The sequence below is a fragment of the Haplochromis burtoni genome, unplaced genomic scaffold, assembly GCF_018398535.1.
Source record: "Haplochromis burtoni strain Fernald_Lab_line unplaced genomic scaffold, NCSU_Asbu1 Contig_252, whole genome shotgun sequence".
Taxonomy (NCBI): Eukaryota; Metazoa; Chordata; class Actinopteri; order Cichliformes; family Cichlidae; genus Haplochromis; species Haplochromis burtoni.
Genome location: NW_024582613.1, coordinates 445,149 through 466,088, shown reverse-complemented (window position 1 = coordinate 466,088; position 20,940 = coordinate 445,149). Strand labels below are relative to the sequence as shown.

At 41.2% G+C, this 20,940-nt stretch overlaps 1 protein-coding gene across 2 annotated transcripts in view; it reads right to left on the bottom strand.

Annotated features, from left to right (window-relative positions):
* Positions 1-20,940, bottom strand: part of fgd (faciogenital dysplasia) — a 55,018-nt gene that overhangs the window by 26,416 nt on the left and 7,662 nt on the right. Inside the window, exon 1 of one of the 2 annotated variants that reach the window (XM_005938964.2) lies at positions 11,205-11,362. The exons of the other annotated variant lie outside the window; for it this stretch is intronic. The gene's annotated coding sequence lies outside the window, so the exon portion shown is untranslated. Of the gene's footprint in view, positions 1-11,204; positions 11,363-20,940 lie in introns of those variants that run through there. 2 annotated transcript variants of the gene reach the window in all.

Here is a 20,940-nt window from a genome sequence, read left to right as displayed (position 1 = left end):
ATATATCTATATCTATATATAGATATATCTAGATATAGATATAGATATATCTATATCTATATATATCTATATCTAGATATATCTAGATATAGATATAGATATATCTATATCTATATATATCTATATCTAGATATATCTATATATCTAGATATCTAGATATATCTATATCTATATCTATATATCTATATCTAGATATCTAGATATATCTATATCTATATCTATATCTATATATCTATATCTAGATATCTAGATATATCTATATCTATATCTATATATCTAGATATAGATATAGATATAGATATATCTATATCTATATATATCTATATATTAGGGCTGCTCGATTATGGCAAAAATGATAATCACGATTATTGTCACTGAAATTGAGATCTCGATTATTTGAAAATATTTATTTAACCCTTTAAGACCTACCATAGAAACAAGTCCGCCAGAGCTTATATTATTTTTTTTACATGCTGTAGTGCCATTTTTGGGAGCATTTCAAGTTGCTATACATCAATACAACTGTTATAGCCCATATTTTAATAATATGTATGCATTAAGTCCATAGTAATTACATTAATTGCAAAAAAGTGCAATAAACAACAAAAAAATTGAAAATCTTTTTTTTTTTTTACGTATATTTCTACTTGGGGAAATTTAAGAGGCTTATCCCTCAAAACTTTAAATACAAAAAAGTTGCAAAAAATAGTTTCCCACGACAGGAAATTTATTTTGAGTGTCTTCATAGTTTTATTTTGGAGATACATCAATTTTTATATACTGCAGGAAAAACAAAAAACAATCCTATGATGCAAATTTGCAAAGAAAACAGCATGTGCATCAAAACAAACTATTTCCAGCAGTGCAATTCGAGTTCTAAGCATCCCAGCAACTATTCAGAAAAGTATAGAGTTAAACATGGCTTATAAAAACACCAGTATAGAGATTGACAGACCACGTGACTTTTGCGCATTGCATGCCGGTAACTCGTGGCAAAACAATCCAAGTACCTGCATCAAATGCAAGCATTTGCAGCACCGCAAAACGTTCATTCTTCGGTTCCAATAAATTCTTGCTTTTTCTTTGCCCCCCAAAAAGGTATGTACAAAACGAAGGAGAACAATGCCGGTCCGTACAAAGACAGACTTAATGAAAAGTCAAAGAAAAGATATGAGGAAAAAAATCAAACCAGTGAAAGTGTTAGATCCTTACAAGCACACAGAGGGACAAAATACGTTAGCGTGCTGCCCAACTTCACCACACTCATATTTATAATTATACGGTTCTTGGAGTGAGTGCATACACTCGTGAAGTTTAGTAACTTCAGGTCACTGCAACAAGCCCAGGTACAGTTTACCGACGGATGGGTACAGGACCTTGAAATGCACCGTGTAGAAAGTAAAGACCATCGTACATATCATAAGTTTACCAGTCTCACAAATCGTCTTCATAAATACACATTCGTTAACCGTTTATTAATAGGACCTTTGAGCTCAATGGTAATTAATTAGTAGTGGAAATAATTTCTGGTAGCATCACAGAAATGTAGCAGTGACAATAATACTGTATGCTGTAATCGTACTGGGCAATTAGTGATACAAAACAACTGTTTTATCCTGTGAATAAAAGTATATGTTTTTGTCAATGTACCATAATAACAGAAGCGAAACGCAATATTGTGTCAGGACAATTCACTATTTATGCACAATAAACAAAGGAGCATAGCGCGACAATTTCTGTTCAGCGCCAGACTTGCTTGTAACCTATATCACCAATTATGTTAAGAAAATGACGCATTAACTACAACAGCAGACTGACCTTTGTGGGAATGCTTGGAGCAGACTAACCTGTGAGCTGGAGTGTTCTGGGACGTTATATTTGATCTTTGAATGGCTGCAATCCAGTCGCCTCTTTGTTACTTCGGAAACATGGCTCGAACAATTTCTCTTCAACGACGTAATCCGATAACAACCGATCTCTTTACCCGTCGGCTTCCCGTGGCTGTCATGCGACCGGCTATTGCAGTTAATAATACAACAGCTTCTTGCCATTTTTTGTGTTTCTTTTTATCGCTGTGTAACTGATTTCAATTGAAAGCCTGCGTGCGCTAGTACCTCTTGCCACAAGTTCCCAGAATTCTTTGCGGTTTTACCCCTGAGTGACGTCACATTTTCAATCTCTATAGGCTTTTAAGGCCTACAAGTAAAAAACTACATTTTCCGCGAAAATGACGTCACTTCCGGTTTCGGACAGGAAATGGCGGACATGCGATAGTTCGTGTTGACGTCTTTTTCACTGTGGGAAGTGTTACGAACAGCTGATCGGATCGGCAAAGCGTGTTTCTGGAATATTATGTTTTTGTTCCTGCAAGCGCTTTTTATGCAATTTTTGCAAAGCTTTATGTGGAAGGAAACCGTGACCAAGGACAAGCTGATGGCATAAGATGTAAGTACAACTCCTCCGGTTTCATATGCAAAACAAATTATTGCGCTAGCTTACGCGGTTCCGGTTCTACAGGGATTTAAAGGGTTAACAATAACAATGTATTGAATAATGACTTTAAAAAATAATATAAAATAGTGTGCAAATACTGATAACAGTGCAAATGTTTGCAATATAAAAAATAAATGAAAAATGTAAACATCTATGTTTAGTGAACTTTGCAGTGTTGCTCTGTGGTGCAGCTATGACACCGTAGCAAAGTTTACACACTGTGTCTACTTGATCCACGTCTGACTCCGCGAACCCATAATGTTTCCACACCACTGAAGTTTTTTTTTTTACCTCTCTTTTCAACCAACGGCAGTCACTCTCCTCTCCAAATAACTTCTGCTTAGCTTTCCGAGCTTCCCTCGGGTCCTCTTAATTGTTGTGATGCGTGTTCGAAATGCAGAGAGGTGCGCTCGATTTGCCACACGGAGCAGCGCGAGAGTAAAGCACGAGGGAGGGAGGGGCTAATAATCGGCTCAGTCATTTTTAATGATCGTTGAAAGCCCAGATCGTAATCGTGATTAAAATTCGATTAATTGAGCAGCCCTACTATATATAGATATAGATATATCTATATCTATATATCTAGATATAGATGTTCACCATTATAACACATCAACTATGAAGTACATATATTTCCTTCAGGACTTCTATGCTATCTGATGATCTTGTTTTTGCCACCATTAGAGTTGCCCCCTGCTGGGCATTAGAAGGAGTGCAGATTATTTGCACTTGGTTTCACTTTTCAAATATGGAGGGTAAATCCTTTATTTATACATTCTGTGCAGCATGCACAGAGCACTCAGAGATGTAAATATACTAAGAAAACAGGCCCATCTGTTCCCAGTTCCTGTAATTATACACTGTCACCAAGTGGAAAAAGCTAAACATAAACAAAGGCTGAAGACTTAATATCGAAGTGGCATCCCAAACTAAATCAATCGTGCTTCCGTGTACCCTGAGAAATAAAAGAAGAGGCAACTGCTATCCCAACAGTTGCCTTTATTATGGCTAATAATATCGCAAGATGGTCACAGTAAACTACTTGTGCTTTTAGTAGATGCACAGTTTTAATAAAGTGTTAATTTCTTTTTCAATTGGAAGGTATTCTGTCGTCTACAGTTGCAAGCAGAAAGAAAGTAAAACAAGAGCCAGAGCTCCAGTAGTCATATTATTATGTATAAACATGTGCCTGAGTCTAACAGCATCCTTCATTTCCTGTTGTGTCCTTGAGAGCCAGTCTGAAGAAATGCTGAGGGTGAGATATGACACACTGACCTTTTTTGAACAGTGTGACTCAAGGCCAGTACAATCAGCAGTCATCTGTACCGATACGTGATAGTCACTGGAGAGCACTCAGACTTTACAGTAAGTAGCACAATGATGTGAGGACGTGACAAAGGGATGGTTAAAATTTTTCATCAAACATGTGATTTGACAGGACGGTTGCACGCCGGCCTCTCCATTTCACAGCTTCTCCATGCTACCGCAAACACTCTACACAGACTTTTATGAGGCAGGGTGCAGAGAAACAAGCCTCTGTCTGACTGGATGCAGTGTGCTACTGTAGCCCAGAGCATTGCTGCAAAGAAAACAGCTACAGATTGGCAATTAGGGCAACGCACACACAGGAGAACAAGGGGGTTTACAAACCTGCCTGTGGAGATGACTGCCTAACTGTCCCAGAAACTACTGGAGCCTCACTGAAACCTACTGTAGCAGCTCTCAATGGGGGCTTTCACTGTGAAAAACAAAAACCAGGCTGGACTGTCTTCACAACAGTACAGGCAAGGTTTCACAGGAAAGCCCATCTTTTCCTCCCAGTTTAAGTATATTCGACGCATATTTACTGGTAGAGAAAATTTCAAGAGAAAAGAAAAATACTATTTCCAGTGCCGTGGGGGATGGGTAAGTCTTTACACATAGGTCTGCTCCTTGAGTCACCAGCACCTACAGTCTGAGAAAGCATTTTCAAATTCAATGATTCCCTATTTTACTAAGGCCACACTGTCTCGAGTATTGCTCATGTTAATCTTCTGGATCAAAGCTCGATCGCCCCTCATTCTGATTAAAGGTCTCTGAAGCATCAAATCATTGATTATTTGACCAGACATTGATACGTGGGATTAACCAATCATTGTGTTGGACAGGACCAGTCACAAACTGCTTCAACGGCTGACAGCACGATCGTTGAAATGATTGACTGCACGTCAATAAATGTTGAGCACAGTGTCACTTGCAGCAAGGAAAAATATCCACCGTTTGCATTCACACCAACAAATGTGCAAACGTACACGTCAAAACATGCACGCTGTTCTGCCCAGTCACTTAACTTTATAGAAACCCATCTGCAGTACGCACCACAAAATTAGTCTAACACTTAACTCATGTCAACACTGTTACCATTAAACTCTGATCTGCTAAGGTTTTACAGAAGGCTGCAAAGCTTTCCACTGCAGCCACAGAAAAACACTCAGGGCCAACCAAAAACACAGCCGACCAAAACGTTGCCTTTCCCAAATAAAATGCAACACTCACACCTCACATTTCCACAGAATTACACCTTTGGAAAAGCCAGGCCCAACAAAACAACAGAAGGAAGTGGCGCATGCAGAGCTGGTTTACCGAAACCAGCTTTTCCAGCACGTATCATATTATGCACGTGTGTGATGGAAAAAACAAGTAAAAGCAGGAAATTAGAGTGAACAGGGGTCCACTATTTTTGTGTACCTAAATGCGTCCGTTATTCCCCATTGGCTATTTTAACTACTGAACAAACCACGGATGATGTGATTAAGCAAACACTGTCTGAAGGTATTTAGCCAGCCATCACTTCAAGGCACTTTAAATTGTAAGGTTGACCCAAAATAAAATACAGAGAAAACTACAACCATCAAACGACCCCCTTTGGAGAAGCACTTGGTGATAGTGGGAAGGAAAAACTCTCTTCTAACAGGAAAAAACCTCAGGTAGCAGTCGGATGGGGGTGATGGGGAGAAAACAAGACAAAACACACTGTTGCCAGAGATTAATAATAACTAATGATTAGATGCCAAGTGGTGTAAAAACATTCTGGTAATTCTGTAAATTTATTTGATCTGGTTCGCAACATTGTGCCAAAATGTAACCATCGTTCCTTTCAAATCTTTCCAACACATGTATTTACATTTTACACACTGGGCCACAATCATATTACTGCTTTTTTTGCCCCCTGTTACAGCCTCTGTTGTCAAAGTGATGCTGCACTAGTGGGTGAGGTGGAAGGGTGGCCACAACACCACCCTGCATCTGTTCCAGGCAGGATGGATGTCAGCATGCGGAGAGGAGTGTCTATCAGGCTGCTGACACATGAAGAGTCCCAGAGCGGGACATCCTTGCCCAGTACAGGTCAACCTGTTACCCATTCTGATTCATTCCTGGTTGGTCTAAGGGCTGGGTTGATGAAAAAGAAAGGATGCGGGCGTGGAGTTGGGTGTAAGCCTTATCCCCTCCATGTGTGCTGTTCTTCTGTGCACACTGGACTCTTCCCAACATACACACACAGAGACAGAAAGGTCACCGCACATTCAACCCTGACACATCTTCTTTGACGTAAGAATCATTTTCAAAATGTCACTTGGCTCCTGAAAGGCAGCGTCAGCAACGGGATCTCTGGAGCAAGAAGGATCCGAGGCAAGCAGCTCCTGTCAGTCTGCCCGAACCTCGAACACAGTGCCTCACACTAGCTGGCTGCAATTTCTTACTCACTCAAATGTGAAAACTGAGAATACTTTTAAATGCCAATGAGAAAGAAGCCTAAATTAACATTTTTTGTGTGAGAAACCTTGCATGGAAATTTTAAAAAAATGAAAACAAGCTGAAGTTTGTCAAGGGCAGAAAAAGCTAAGACATGGGAGCGAGAAGCCAAGACACGCCAAGAGCCACAAGCAAACGAGTTCACACAGAAATGACTGTACAGGGAGAGGCCTGTTATAGAAACCAGGTGTACACTAGACAGACCAATAAAGCCTCCTGTTTCCTCTGTAATGGCTCCAGAATTTTTAACTTACAGCACAGCACTACAGTGCTCTGATCCGCATTCATTTACCCACACAGGAGACAGGAGGACCACTAGGACCAGCTTCTTGTACATTGAGCTGCTTAAACCCAAACAGAGATGCTGGCCTGACGCTGCATGCGCACACTTTTCAAAGCTCTTGTAAATCGTTTACCAAGATTTTTGCTATAATCCAACTGACCCTCTGAGCCTATATTGATTTACAAATAACAGACTGTCTCCTTTGGCAATACAATCTGCAGTCCTTACAGTCTGCGTCGTGCTTAACATGCAAGTCATGAGCACACAAGACATCAAAGGATCGCTTCATGACCTTTATGTATACAAAATGCAAATCCAATTAAGGTTACAGCAAATGATTTTATAAGCTTAAATGTACTCATTATTTCCTGATTAACCCATTAACTCTTTAGCCTATAAAACCTCTCTACAACATCAAAAATCAACTTAGTTATTGTTCAGCTTCATTACTCAAATATAATCTCTGTAGACATTTCCACCATCAGCTTCCACTTGTTATATGTTCTCTTTAACATTAAGTATCTCTGTGCTGACAGGAAACAACAAACTACAATCCATAAGAGCTCCACACACTTGAAATGATCTACCCCTGATAGCTGTCATATTGTATATCCCATGACGGCTGGATAAATCAGAGCCTTTGTTAAATCTGTATAGAAAGAGCTGCAGAGAATCACCACTGCGCGCAGCAGGTAGCTCTAGCCCGCCTTTCATCCGTCACGTCTGCTAAATGCTTTAGTTTTTCTGTCATGGGGTGTCTGAGGAGTGAGGCAAGGAATCATCGAAGACGGCCCAATTAGCGGGCTGCTGTTTCTGCAGCTTCCTGTGATTGACTGGCCAACATCAAAGATTAACCAGAGATGTATAAAACAACCCTTTTAAATAAAAAACAATGTTGATCTAAATTTTTAATATAAGATCAAAATAATCATTTCCACATTTCACTCACTTTATCTGGTGAGAAACATGAGTCAAGCCAAATGACATACAAAAATGGAAGATCACAAAGAAAAGCTCACTGTCTTGAAATTTACCATTTATGGTAGCTCCCACACTTACTGCAACCATGAGTGCACAGGTACTGACTCTGCATTTTATGAGGAGACATTAACAACCCCCTCCGAAGTTAATATGGCAAGAAGGGATTCACCAAATCCCATAAAAAATATTTTAAAAAGCTGTCTGCTAACAAACGTCTATGCAAGAAAATGTGTATGTGTACCTTACATACACTCACACTATGCCCTGCAGGAGAAAATCATTAAATATCTCGTTACTGGCCTCTGGAAGCCATCTCATCCTTTCCACAGCAGTAGGAGACAACTACAAAGACAATTTAACCCTGAAGCCTTTTGAGCTTTTTGAAATACCAGCAGGCCACAGTTAGAGGCAAGTGGCCTTTTCTCCTGAAGGAGGTCAGATTAAAAGATGCAAATATTTCTCATAATTGAGTTTAACTAGGTTAGAATGTTGCTTGTTAATGTGTGTTTGTATGCAGTTTCTTTCTCTTCCTTCCTGTGTGATGCCAATGTCTTGTACAAAAACAACACACGCGCTTCAGTAGAGACAAGAGAGCGCCTAACACTTTCCGAGTGACTGCCCCGACCAAATGGAGAAGTAAAACACAAACGCACACAGGCATATGCACGCGAAGGAGCAAGGACACACATGATACTAGAAAGTAAAACGCTTGTGTCTCCTTACTTCCAACCTTAAGAATGTAAACAAACTTTTAAACTCAAAGTGAAATATCACACAGGAACTGAGCTTTATTTAGATGCCTTCATGACACTGACAGCAGTACACTGATCCACCCATATCTGATCGCTTGAGGCTGATTCATATAATTATACATTACCAACACAGGAAATACCATCACCATCTAGACCCTAGGTGCCCCAGAATAAGAGGAAGTTGTGGGTATAATTACTAGGGTGATGAAGTACATTAATTAGGCTGACTGTTGAGCATGGCATTTGTGTGTGTGTGTGTGAGTTTTTCTGTTTGCGTGTGGTCTGGTCAGTGTCACCACAAGTTCTCCAGCATCTCTGACCAATATAAGGCGCTTCCTTCCTCTTGATTTGACCAATAAATGGAGGAAAAACCACAAGTATGATGCTGGATTTCCCAGCTCTGGGATAAATAAGGCAGGGCCTCATCTTTATCAGTTTACATCGACATGACACAGATTACATAATCAAATTGACTTCACATTAGCTTCACTCCGGGACAGGGAAGAATTTCCAACAGGTGTACAGATGCAGAGATACAGAGATCAAATCTAATGACTTCCACAGAATGGCTGCCCTCACAGTTACAGACCCACCCCTGTATTAAATACTTGTGGACACTGTGGGCTGAAAACCTTTCCTTTGGCTTATTTCTAGAAGTAAACCTAACCAGACACAGGAAAATGGGTGAAACATGACTCACGACTTTTTCCACTGCCCAGGGGTTCTGAAATTTTGCCTTTCACACAAGGACACACTGTGTGTGTCTTTGTGCGTTGGCCTTGAGCAGTTTCTACATGTCAGCCTAACCATAAATATCAGCTTATGGTGCTCACAGCTCCTGTACGCAACCTGTATGTTTTTATTGCGTCAATGTCACAGAGGAGCAGATTTGGCTAGTTTTTACCTTTGACCAATCCTCAAGCAAATAAAAGAGGTATGCGTTGGTTTTAGTAAAGCATCGGCAGCTTTTGCAGTGAGACCGTGTTACTTTGAAAGCGCAGAGAATGACATAGAGACATTAACCTGGAAAGAAAATATAGCTGCTTTCACACATGAAGTTTGGATAACTTTCAGAGAATCAGGTCAGGATAGTTTTTAGTTTTTCTGAAATGTAGCACACAGCAGAAAATAGCACACTACAGACTTATTTACACAACACTCAGTTTGGTTTAAGCCCAGTCACACAGGCCAGTACAGAAGCCACCTGGCAACGACCGGTTGCTATGTAAAAATAACTGGTTACAAGTGTTTTTAAATGGTTGCCAAGTGTGCCAAGCAAATCAGCATATTTGTAGAAACAGTGGGCAACCGTGGTAATCTGCTAGTGACCAAAGCAATTGCAAAGCGCTCCTCACTACAGCACCATATACCTCTTTGGGCCTAATTTCACCTAGCGATCGCCAACAACCTCCAGCAACTCTAGACCTCTGTGACTGGGGTCTAAACCCAACCAAGTCAAAGTCTCCATCCCCATCTCCGACAACTTTCAGAGCCTTTCAGTTTCTTGTTTCTCTACTGACAGCAACATGAATTACAGGGAGTGAACCCTCATCATTTGATCATTTCCTCACTTGTCTGCTCATTTTAGAAGTTCAAGCGTAAAACTAAAAGAATTCTAAATATACTTCTATAAATATGTACTGTTAAAATTGGCTTTCATTGCTATTTTGCCAACCTAATATGCAAAATTACCCACTTCAGGATTCCAGTACCTACCAAAGCTGAGATTCTACTTGTCTTACTTACACTTGAATACATCTAATCACCATGATTGCATTGATGAATGAAAAGCCTGTTTTTTGGACTAATACCACCACCAATCTAAGCGGATCAGACCACTCTGACACCACTCAAGCCTGTGGTGAGCCAGGAAATGTAAGCAGCTGTGCAACACTGTACTACAATACATACATGCCAGGCAGACTACATGGCTGCTTGGCTCAGCATCATCCCATTGATCTGGGTCAAGGGGTCGTTGATTAGACTGAGTGCGGCAGTCTCTAGGCAATGCCACAATGTCTGCCACACACTCAGCCTCAGCTCACACAGCTGCTACCAGTCGTCATAGAAACACTCAGACTCCCCTTTCCACAAGACACCTCCCCAGTAAGCTTAATTATATAGTTGCGCAAAAAAAGAAAGAAACTGAATACAAACAGAAACATATCAGTGGAAAATAACAGACATCATACACAAGGCGCTGTCTGGGCAATCTGTTAAGCTTTAATCATCTGGGAAATTATTGTCATGATGCCATGTAATGACATCACTGAGCTAGTAGTGGTCATCACTGTGTCACTTCATCCACTCCTTCAGCGAGCTTGTATTAGCTGGAACTTGCCAAATTTTCAGCTGAAAAGTCATTTCAGTGAAAGTGATTAAAAAGGACAGTAATATGAAGTTGGCAGCGTTTGCCGCTCATTACATTATTCACCTCATATCACTTGTTTGAGAAGCCGGGGGGCTCATCTCTCACTCCTAATTACCCACTGCAATGTGGATGAAAGAGAAAACCAAACAAACTCGAACTGAAAAACACACATATACTGCCTTGCTCTCTGAAAAAGCACTGCAGGGTATCCAAGAAGCAAGGCAGCAGAAAATCGCCCCCAATGTACGTACTCAATAAAACATGCAGTCTTGCATGTATATTTCAGAGGGCAGCGAGAATTAGCCCACATTCATCAGACAGCTAGAAGCCCATGCACCCAAACATAACCCAGACTGAGTTTTGGTTGGGAGGAAAACACATTAATTTTGTGAAGCAGCAGCAGCAGAGGCAGCACCTGCTACACATACAAACTAAAACAAAAATGTAAACTAAATGCTGAACAAGTGAGCTCATGAATTAATGTTTGCTCCCACAAAGATATACACATGACGAAGCGACATCAGTAACTCACCGGCTAAACTCAGTTTGCCATCTACCTCCGATGTTTGCTCAGTTTTCGCTCTCTGTCTGAAATCTCTGTCGCTCCTGTCGTCTCCTGCTGTGCGACAAACATATGAACAGTAAAAAGCAGAGTCCGATCTGCAGCAGAGAGAAGTCTGGATGTTTTCACGGCGCTCTCAGGGAGACGGTGTGAACGTGCTGCTGCTACTACTCCTGCTCCCTCATCGACTCTCTCCAACCACCACGCTGCCTCTCTTACTCATCCCTCTCTCTCCTCCTCTACTTCCCTCCCTGCTCCTCCTCCTATTTCTCCTCCTCCTCCCTCCACAGACTACAGACGCAGAGAGTGTCAGTGGACCCCCCCCTCCCACCCACCCAAAAAAAAAAAAAAAAGGAAAGAGATGCGTTCCTCCTGTCCTACGCTCTCCCCGTCCTGATCCCCACACCATTCACAGCAGTGGGCTAAACAATGCCTCCGCCGCCACCGATCTGAAAGGAAGCCAGGAGCAGTTCTCAACCCGCAATAATACCTCCCTAACTGTCACCATGGAAACTAATGACGGCCCGGGTTGGTTAGGAGGAGGAGGGCTGGAGGAAGGGGGGGAAAAACGGGGAGATGGAGAGGGAGGGGAGAGTTAAGTGAGAGTGGGTAGAGTGGAGGAGGGAGAGAGGAAAAGAAGCAGCCGAATGAAAGATGGGGGAAGTGTGTGTAAGTATTAGTGGGTGTGCCTGTAGTAGTTCAATGAGTGTGTGAAGATATAAGTGAGCTCAAGTGAAGGGAAGGTGAAGGGAGGATATTCTTCAGATATTTGCTGGAAACACGAAGGGGTGTGGCAGCAAACACATTTTTTTTGCTAATGACATTAGAAAATGATCACAAAACACTCATAAAAATGTTCTTTTAATTGCTTGATTTATCCTGCAAAGAGCCCAAATGCAGAGTTATTGAAATTTTAATGATATTAAACACAGAAAGGTAGAAAATATTTAGATTTGTGCATTTCTATTCTTGTTTAAATTACTCAAACTGTTGCTCGAACTGTTCTACAATGTTTTTTCCCATGTAAATATTTTGGATTTTCACTCACATCTGACAACCTCAAATTATCCATTATATAAATACTGTTATGAACTGACACCTTCAGCACTATTGCAAAAAACAAACAAACCCCAAAACAAACATCATCTGTATTTCTGATCATTTGTATCTCTCGGGGAGCTGCTTTAACCACAAGTCTCTGGGGAGTACATCCGTGTCCCTGCGTGACTTCCCCCCCACAGACATGTGGATCACAAAAGCTGCCAGGATGACGCGCCCAAGCTGCTCGAACCCTCTTCATATGCACATATAATTACAACCACCCCCTTCCTCCGTGTCTCTCCGTGTTCCCCCTCTACACACTCAATAGTTGACATCAGCCTGAAAGACGGGGTGACATTGCCCGACACCGGCTGTGAACCCACAGACAAATGCCACCGATAACCATGGAAACACTGTTGGAAAACCCTCGATTTAAAACGATAACAGGGCTTTAGAGCCGAGTGTGACGAGAAGAGCGGAAGAGATGGTGAATGTGAAAAGGGGGATGGGTGTCTGAGTTTGATTTAAATTCAGAAAACGAAGGGTTTTACAAACTGGAGGGGAGTTGAGAGTGGCTCAGAGTGGGTTAAAATAGGTCCCGATTGATCCTCTTGTATTCATGGTGAACGGGCAGTAAATGCATACTCCTTTGCAAACCGCCTCACCTCTAGCAGCTTATTCTAGGCCACCTCTAGCTGAACTGGGTGAAATTCTCAGCATAGTGAATTATGCATCACGCTGGACGCTGGAAGAGGTAATGCTCTCCGTGGCATTAACATCCGCTGCTCAACCCAGCAGACCTGACGAGGTGAAATCTTTTCACAGGAGGGAAAGAGCAGACGGGGAATCAGTGCTGTAGCCACCCTGCAGGGCAATCCGAAAAGGGGAAAAACCCATTTCAAATTAGAATAGAGCCTTGCCTTTGTGGGTTATCTAATGAGGCATGGTGCTCATGCCCCCTCTTTACACCAAAGACAGGAATGTGAGCTGTGTGTTAGGGAGGAATGTTGAACCTCTCGCCATCTTGCTGCGATTTTCTCATTAATCGAAGGCTGAATTCACAGCTCAGACCAGAACCTGCTTTTAAAAAAGGAGCAAAGAGACGACTGATTTTCATTTTATAGGCTGGAATAACCTCATTTAGATAGAGATGAATTCCCTTGCATAGGATAGTGATACAGCAAGCTGGCACAGCTCTTCTTCCCTTCTGTCACCCTTTATTACACTCACTAATTACAACAGCAATCTTTTTCCATCTGTCCACAAAGAGGAACCTTTGTGTGATTATTTAGTCTCTGTCACACATTAAAAACCACTGGAATATTGACAACTAGCGCTAGTCTAAATCTTCTTCGCTCTACTGACCTAAACATAGCATCTGCCACACACATCTGTCCAACAGGATGACCAATAGCCTAACACACACTCCACTCCATCAGTGTCTTACTGGAAAATATCACTCAACTGAGTATATTTAAAGGAACATAAGGATGTTTTTTGTGATTTAATAGGAAAAACATGAAGGCCAGCGAGGGAGACGAGCCCTACAAATCACATGTATGTTTTTCTTCTGGGCTGTAAGAAAATGTAAATGGGAATTAAGTTGTATACAGTAAATGTGAGTATTTTTTCCTCATTAATTTAGTATTGATGTGATTGGGGTTTTTTTCCAGTTATTTTACATAATTAAAATAATTTCCAGTGACGCATCTGGTAGGCATTTATTTTGTAGTTGTTTAATGTCAGACAAGGCAGTATTCCTATATCCATGCACCTCAAGGAATAGAGGAATTGTCACAAGGAAGATAGCTTGCCATGATTTAAAAAGATAGACAAGAAAAGATCTCCTATTAAGGAACACTGAAACATACTGGACTGAAAAATTGTAGGTAAACTGTAAAATAACAGTTTAACGCTGCCAAATCTAGCTACCAATGCTATCGTCTGTGGACATACAGAAATTTGAGTATGTTGTGTACACTCCTGCAGTTCACCACCTGCTGATTTCTACAAGACATCCACAAGAATGCAGTCAACAATAAGCAAAACAAAGTATCAAAGCTGTTTGACGGCCTGCCAAAGTTCTGTCAACGTACTTTCAAAGGACTGCGCTGAATTTAGTCTGCACAAACACACACTGGTTTTCCCCATTCTTTCTAGCGCTGACGACAACGCGCACACTGAGGACTTGGCCCAGTTAGAGTCAGAGAGGACTCGGTACACAAATCTACATATATAAATCAGCATATTTTAAATAGTTCAGATCAATCAGTGAGCTGTTGCCATCATGGCACACTTGATTGCACCCTGCAGATGGTAGCAGGAGGGAGGACACTGTAGTGTTGTCATGGAGGCAATTCACGTTCCACAGCATGTTGACCCGACTCCAGGATTTTTCCAAACAGTCCTCACATAGAAAAACAACACAAGCACATATGTATGTGAATAAATCTACCCCTCACCACTAGCAAACTATTAAAAAACACACACACACAGGTGTGAGAGTTTGAGCTGAGAAAATTGAAATCTTTCACATTCTCACGTCCCTGAAGGTCCTGCAGTGCCAGGAAGACACAACAACTAGAGAAATCTCAGCAGAAGATAGAGGTTGAGGAAGGACACAGCGTTAGTCTTCCGCTGTTACTGATACACATTCACCTTGATGCGGTAAGCCTCCGGATCAGCTTTCTCAAAGGGGAACTGCACTCACAAAGATTCAATAGAAGGATCAATTAGAGCTTTCAGATTATAGTTATGAGTACAGACAGTTGAGCTCATGTGTCAGATTTTGTTGGTATACATCACTTAGCCTTGTTCAAAAGCTACTTGAATGGGCATTTCCAAATATCTGTTAGATCAAATACTGACCCTGAAATTCACCTTGGCCTTAAGTCCTTAAACATCCTCAAGCAGCACCAAAAAAAAATCAAAGAGATGTTTTAAATTACTCTAACAAGCACAATGTCATCCCTCCTCTCTTAGGAGTCAAAGGCTCTCTTTAAAGAAGAGCTCATTAATATTTCACCCAGAGGAGAATCTTTTAATTCATTATTAATATTTAAACTTATCTCCAGGAGTGGAGAGGTCTTATCTGAATTACAAAGAGGCTGGAGCCCAGCATAATCCATGTATCTATGTTAACCCCCCACCACCACAGACAGAAAGACGATGCACTAGAACAGCTGTTAAATTCTATTAAGACTGCAGCAGATGGAGGTGGGGAGCTCTAGAAAGTATATTTCTACGCTGGTCCCATGATGTCTGAGGGTGGCTGGCCTTAGGGCATGTTAGCAGTTGTGGGTGCACAGCAAAGAAGGAAGAAAAAGAAAAAGGCGAATAGTTAAGATACTACATTCCCAAAATGAATGAAAATAGAAAAAAAACCTGTAGGGAATGTTTATGCTGAACTGGAAATGAAGTCTAAAACAAAAAAGTAGAGAAATAAATCTATGATTTAGCACCAGCTTTTATTAAACAATATTGTTGCACTTAAAATGTTATGTTGTAACAGGTTATGTAATAATAAAAAATATATTAATAAAAATTAAGGCAGACCGATATAGGATTGTTAAGACTAATGTCGATATTAGGTGATATTTGGTGACTCCAGTATATCAGTCGATACTCAGGAAACATGAGCCAATTTCCCTAATATTCATTCTGTTTTATTATTTAATTACTTATTTACAATTATCCAACTGTTCTCACCAAATTGCTGAGTCTGCTCTGGTGGACTACGCAACATCAACACTCAGCATGGTTGAAGGGTGTTTCTCCTTTATTTGCTTCACCTTTTTCATTTTCATTCCTTGGTCATTATAAATGTTATTTCTGATGGGACTTCATTGTGTAGTGGTTTATACATTTGCCTGACCCCAAGAGCTGCATCAGGAAGGACATCTTGCATAAAAAACTGCCAAATCAAATATGCAGAGGTAACTGCTGTGTGATAATATCAGCTGGTATTATCGACAAATCCATCAGGTTTTAATACAGATAATACTGCAAGAAGATAGAGATTCACCAACTGTTTGATGACATTTTAAAATCTGTATCATGGCAACATTGGATTAACGGGATTTGTCACTTTATTAGTGCCTATAGTTACATAATTTATGTATATAACACAGGGTTGTGTGTTGGGCCTGTGCAGAGCATTGCTGACGATCTTCTACATGAAGTAGCTGTGTACTGTCACATGAGATCAAAAACAAGTGGAACAACAAGTCTATGGATTACTCCTGTTTTGTATCTGTGCTGTTGTTGGTACTTTAGCTTCCCCCCTGAAGACAGAAGTCATGACAGACAAAGAAGTCTTTATAGTCACGTGTAAACAAGTGCTCAAAGAAATTAAAAAAGTCAAATGAAGTCACCGCATATGCTGTTCATGCATGACTTCTTTTTAGTCGTTGTTTTTTCTTTTTTGTCCTTCGTCATAGTGAACTCCATTGCAGCTCCCTTTCTAGTTCAAGCTATCTTTTTAACTTGTGATCAACATCCCACCTATCCACATAAAGGACTACAAGCAAGCACATTGGTTGCATACCCCAAATCCATCCCTCTGTATAGCCAAAGACTTTCACAAATGCTATGTATCAATTTTTCTCTGGTTTTTCTCCTCTGGTTTCTGTTTTGCTGTGTGTGATGTGATGCAAGCCATAAAGAGACAAGCAGGTTAAGTGAAGCTAGCTTTACTCGGGTTGAAGACATCATTATGTTGCTGTAAGTGCAAACAAAGCCTCCCAACAATTGTCAATGCATCTAAAAATAAACATCTGAAAAATGTCTTTAAAAAAAAACCCTACATTTTAAAAACAAGAAAGGAGAGATGCTTTAAAGCTTACCGGTAATCAACTTCAACAAACATTCATAACATTCTGGCCATGTAAGATCAATAAACAGTGCTGAAAGACGTGTGATTTGTTTCCAAATACCACGGCAGTTACTTCCATTGTGCAACAATGCAGTTCGTTGTTCAGGGTGCATGTCCTTGATTATGGTCTTAAAAGGTGTGATGAAAGCGTACAGCCCTGTGATGGTTTGTAACTATTAAAAGGTGTGATTGTGTGCATGTGTGTATATTAGGATGCAGTGCACACGCAAGTTTCTATCCACCCACGATGGGTTTGGTCATCTGACGAGCTGCAGGCTCATCTCTCCCTACAGCGCCCAGATGGCCTGTGATTATGCACGGCTCAGTAGAGATTACAGTGCAGCAGAGATAGAAAGAGAAACAGAAAGAGTCAAAATAAATAGTTCAAATAAGGAAAAAAGTTGGCACAAAATGAAATGAAAACATGAGGTATGTGAGGTCAGACAACTAGAGGGAGGATGATGATGTGGTGCAACTAGCTTCACCAGCACAACAAACATGCAGAGCAACGTCACAAACAACCTTGTTGCCAGGCATAAAACTGCAAAAATATGAGCTCCATTTTCAAGATCTGCATCATGTTTAAGATTGTGTGCGTGTATGTATTTATGTCAAATGAGAAAGTCTCTAGCATGCATTAAGACAAGGGCATTTGTCACCAGTAGCTGTATGACATGATGGATTGTGCACGTGCAAGTAAAGCACAGCCAAAAGGGCGATGTGAAAAATGATCCATGCTTCACTGAACCAACACCATTTAACTCTTGATGTGTTTATCGTTACAGTCTCACCTGGAAGATAATATGTCAAATCTGCTCATCAAGTCTGTCATTTAGAATCTTACAGTTCAACTGCCTCTTTGCATGTTTGTGACCCAAAATATGAAGCAGTTATTTACGTGAGAACCAAATATCTGGAGATTGCTAACTTTAATACTACGATCACCAACAGGAGCGAGTGACCTGCAGAATGCAAAGCATCTGCAAATTCTGGTTGTGAAGGAGTCAACATATTTATACCTCAGCTATCTCAAACACTGAAACTGAGAGTAGCACTCACTCAGTCACATTTCTTCTACTGGATTAGAGACAAGAATGATGCAATCCTTCTCTGAGTGTCATTCAGAGAACCGAGCCCACAAGCTACTTATTGTAATAGGGTTGAAGCTTGTTGTGGTTATGAGAGCTTTCCCAATAAGTGTATTGCTGGCACAGTCTCCCAGCTGGCAAACAGATTAGCCGAAGATGATGCGCGTCTAGCTGTTTCGCTTTTTTTTTCACCGGCTGAACGCAAGAAGACATATCAGCGGGGTCACGCTGCAGAAGACCAGCATGTGTGTGGCGCTCCTAGCTTAATGAGACTCATCATTCACTGTTGAACAGCAGCACTGTGGTAGACGACAGTTTAACAATCCAGAGTACACACAACTCATATTTCAAGGGTCCTTTTGGAAGAAATTAATTACAACAATTTTGCTTCGGGCACCTAAAGCAGCCTACAGAGAACACGCTTTTCAGGGAATCAGTTGACAGGCACGCTTGCTCGCAGATGTGCGCACACATGCAGACATGCATACGCAAAAACACAGATGCTGAGCAGCCTGAGGCGGCTTGTTGTTTTATTGCATTTTGACCTTTCAGGATCGATGTAAATCTAATGAAGAGCTTGTTAGTGAATTAGGGCTGCAACACGCCCCCAAAAAAGTCCCCAAAACAAAACGAAAAGAAATGGCAAAACCTGAAATAACTGTTTGACAAAGATTATCCACAGCAGGCCACAGGAACAGGATCCATCTGTGTGGATGTGGCTCTCATCTCCTCATTAGGTGCAGGGTGTTATGACTGTCCTGTGATGAGAGCTGAGGCTGGGTGAGGCATGCTGGGAGAGGGCAGTACAGTTAAGTGCTCGTAAACTCATCAGTTCAAATCCCCGGGTGATGTTTTCAAAACAAAGGCAGGGCCTAGGTGATGCATCCTACCGCAAGGATGTGAAAATTCAGAACTACTGTCGAAAAATGCAAGTCATTTCGAACTGCAGCCATTAAAGCGGCAAGGCGGAGCACGGATATTGCTCCAATATCACAGTGATATCTTGTTTCACAAAGTCATTACAGAAGCAAAGCACTACAGCAAGATAAATGGCCGACGGGCAGGGCAGACTACGATAGAAGAAAGGAGAGGAGACAGCCGAGAATCAGCCGGCTGTTGCCAGGGTGACCTTCAGTGCGAAGCACCTCGAGGTCACCCAGAACGAGAGCAGCTCCGTCACTAGAGCTTCAGATCTGTGTAGAACCCGCAGACAGCGTAGACAGCACTGCCACTGCTTTTATGTTCATGACCTGAATCTCCAAATATTAGACATATATTTATTTTTAGCATATGTTCCCTAAGACTGTAAGTATTAGAAATTAGAACAAATACAATATGGTGTGGCCCAGTAGATTCCAGCCCTTCTGGCTTATGATCATTTTCCATAGTGACTTGGCAGGCAGGTTGTTTTAAATACCTTGAAGATCTTGCAACAGTACTTAGCCTGTCTCGGTATTCAGTCTTTTCTTATAAGACTGACTGACTCAGTGATGATTACATATGTGCTCTGTCACAGCCACATGATCTGCTGTAGGTCTTCCTGTTTGTCTTGTCACTGAAGGGAAGTCTTCATAACTCTGCTGAGGTATTTAGGGTTATAGCCATGATGCTGAATGAATCCAGAAAGACAGGACCTGCTTTTTGCTCTTTTTTCTCCCCACAGAATAATTATTTTTTTCTCTTAAAAATATATTTAAGAAATAAAATTATCACATAACAAGCAAAAATTCAGGCATTATGAAAAAAAATTCGTTGTTTATTTGTTTAAATCTAGGCTGTAGAGTATGGTTAGGAAATGCTCTCTTCTTAATCAGCTCTGGAGGTCGCCAGGAGTAACCTAACAGTGCCACCTAGTGGTACCACAGCAGTTGTGCACTCAGCATTGCAGCAATACAACCAAATTTGCGACATTTTAAAATTCGATCTTAAAAAAGAAGTTACGAAGAAAAAGCAGCTTTTCCTGCTTAGTTTCATTTCTTTGGTGATATTTCGAGTGACAGGAGGGCTTTGAAGGCAGCCGGGTTTCGCTGGGGCAGACACGTCTGCAGTCATAACAAATCATCACACAAAGCTGTTTGAGTGAAAGCAGCATCTCTTCTCCTAACAGACAGAAACACTGTCATAGCAGCTGGGGTCACGACCCTTAAAATGCATACATCCAATACAGAAAGGCTCCAGACAGTACAGTACTTTCCCACTTGGTATCGCCTTATACTGGACTAAATAAGAGCCCTGTTCAAACAGCCGTGGCATCCAAAAAGGAGCTACTCTGTGACAGTCTAAGACTGGTAGTGCGGAAGACAGTTGAAGAGAACAGAGGCAGAAAAAGCTGACTTTTTTTCTGCTGACTGACAGGCCTTGAGGCTGTGTGTGTGTCTGCAGTGTTAAAAAGAAGGCGTTAGAATAAAAAAAAATTTAAACAAGTCAAATAAGCGCCTGCTCTTAGTTGCAGAATCTTGAGCTCGTTCTAAGGGACCAAAAATACACAGGCTTAAAGGAAGGAAGAGGAAAGGGAGAGAGACAATGGTTAATAACAACAGAAGGGCAGAGCAGAGGGGGGTGTAGGGTGGGAGGGCACCCAGGGGAGAGAGCATGGAGAATTGAACACAGGCTGTCTTTGTTGGCTGCAATCAGCAAGACTTAGGAAGACATTTACAACATGGTTTATGGCGACGTCAGGTGAATGAGTGTGTGTGTGTGTGTG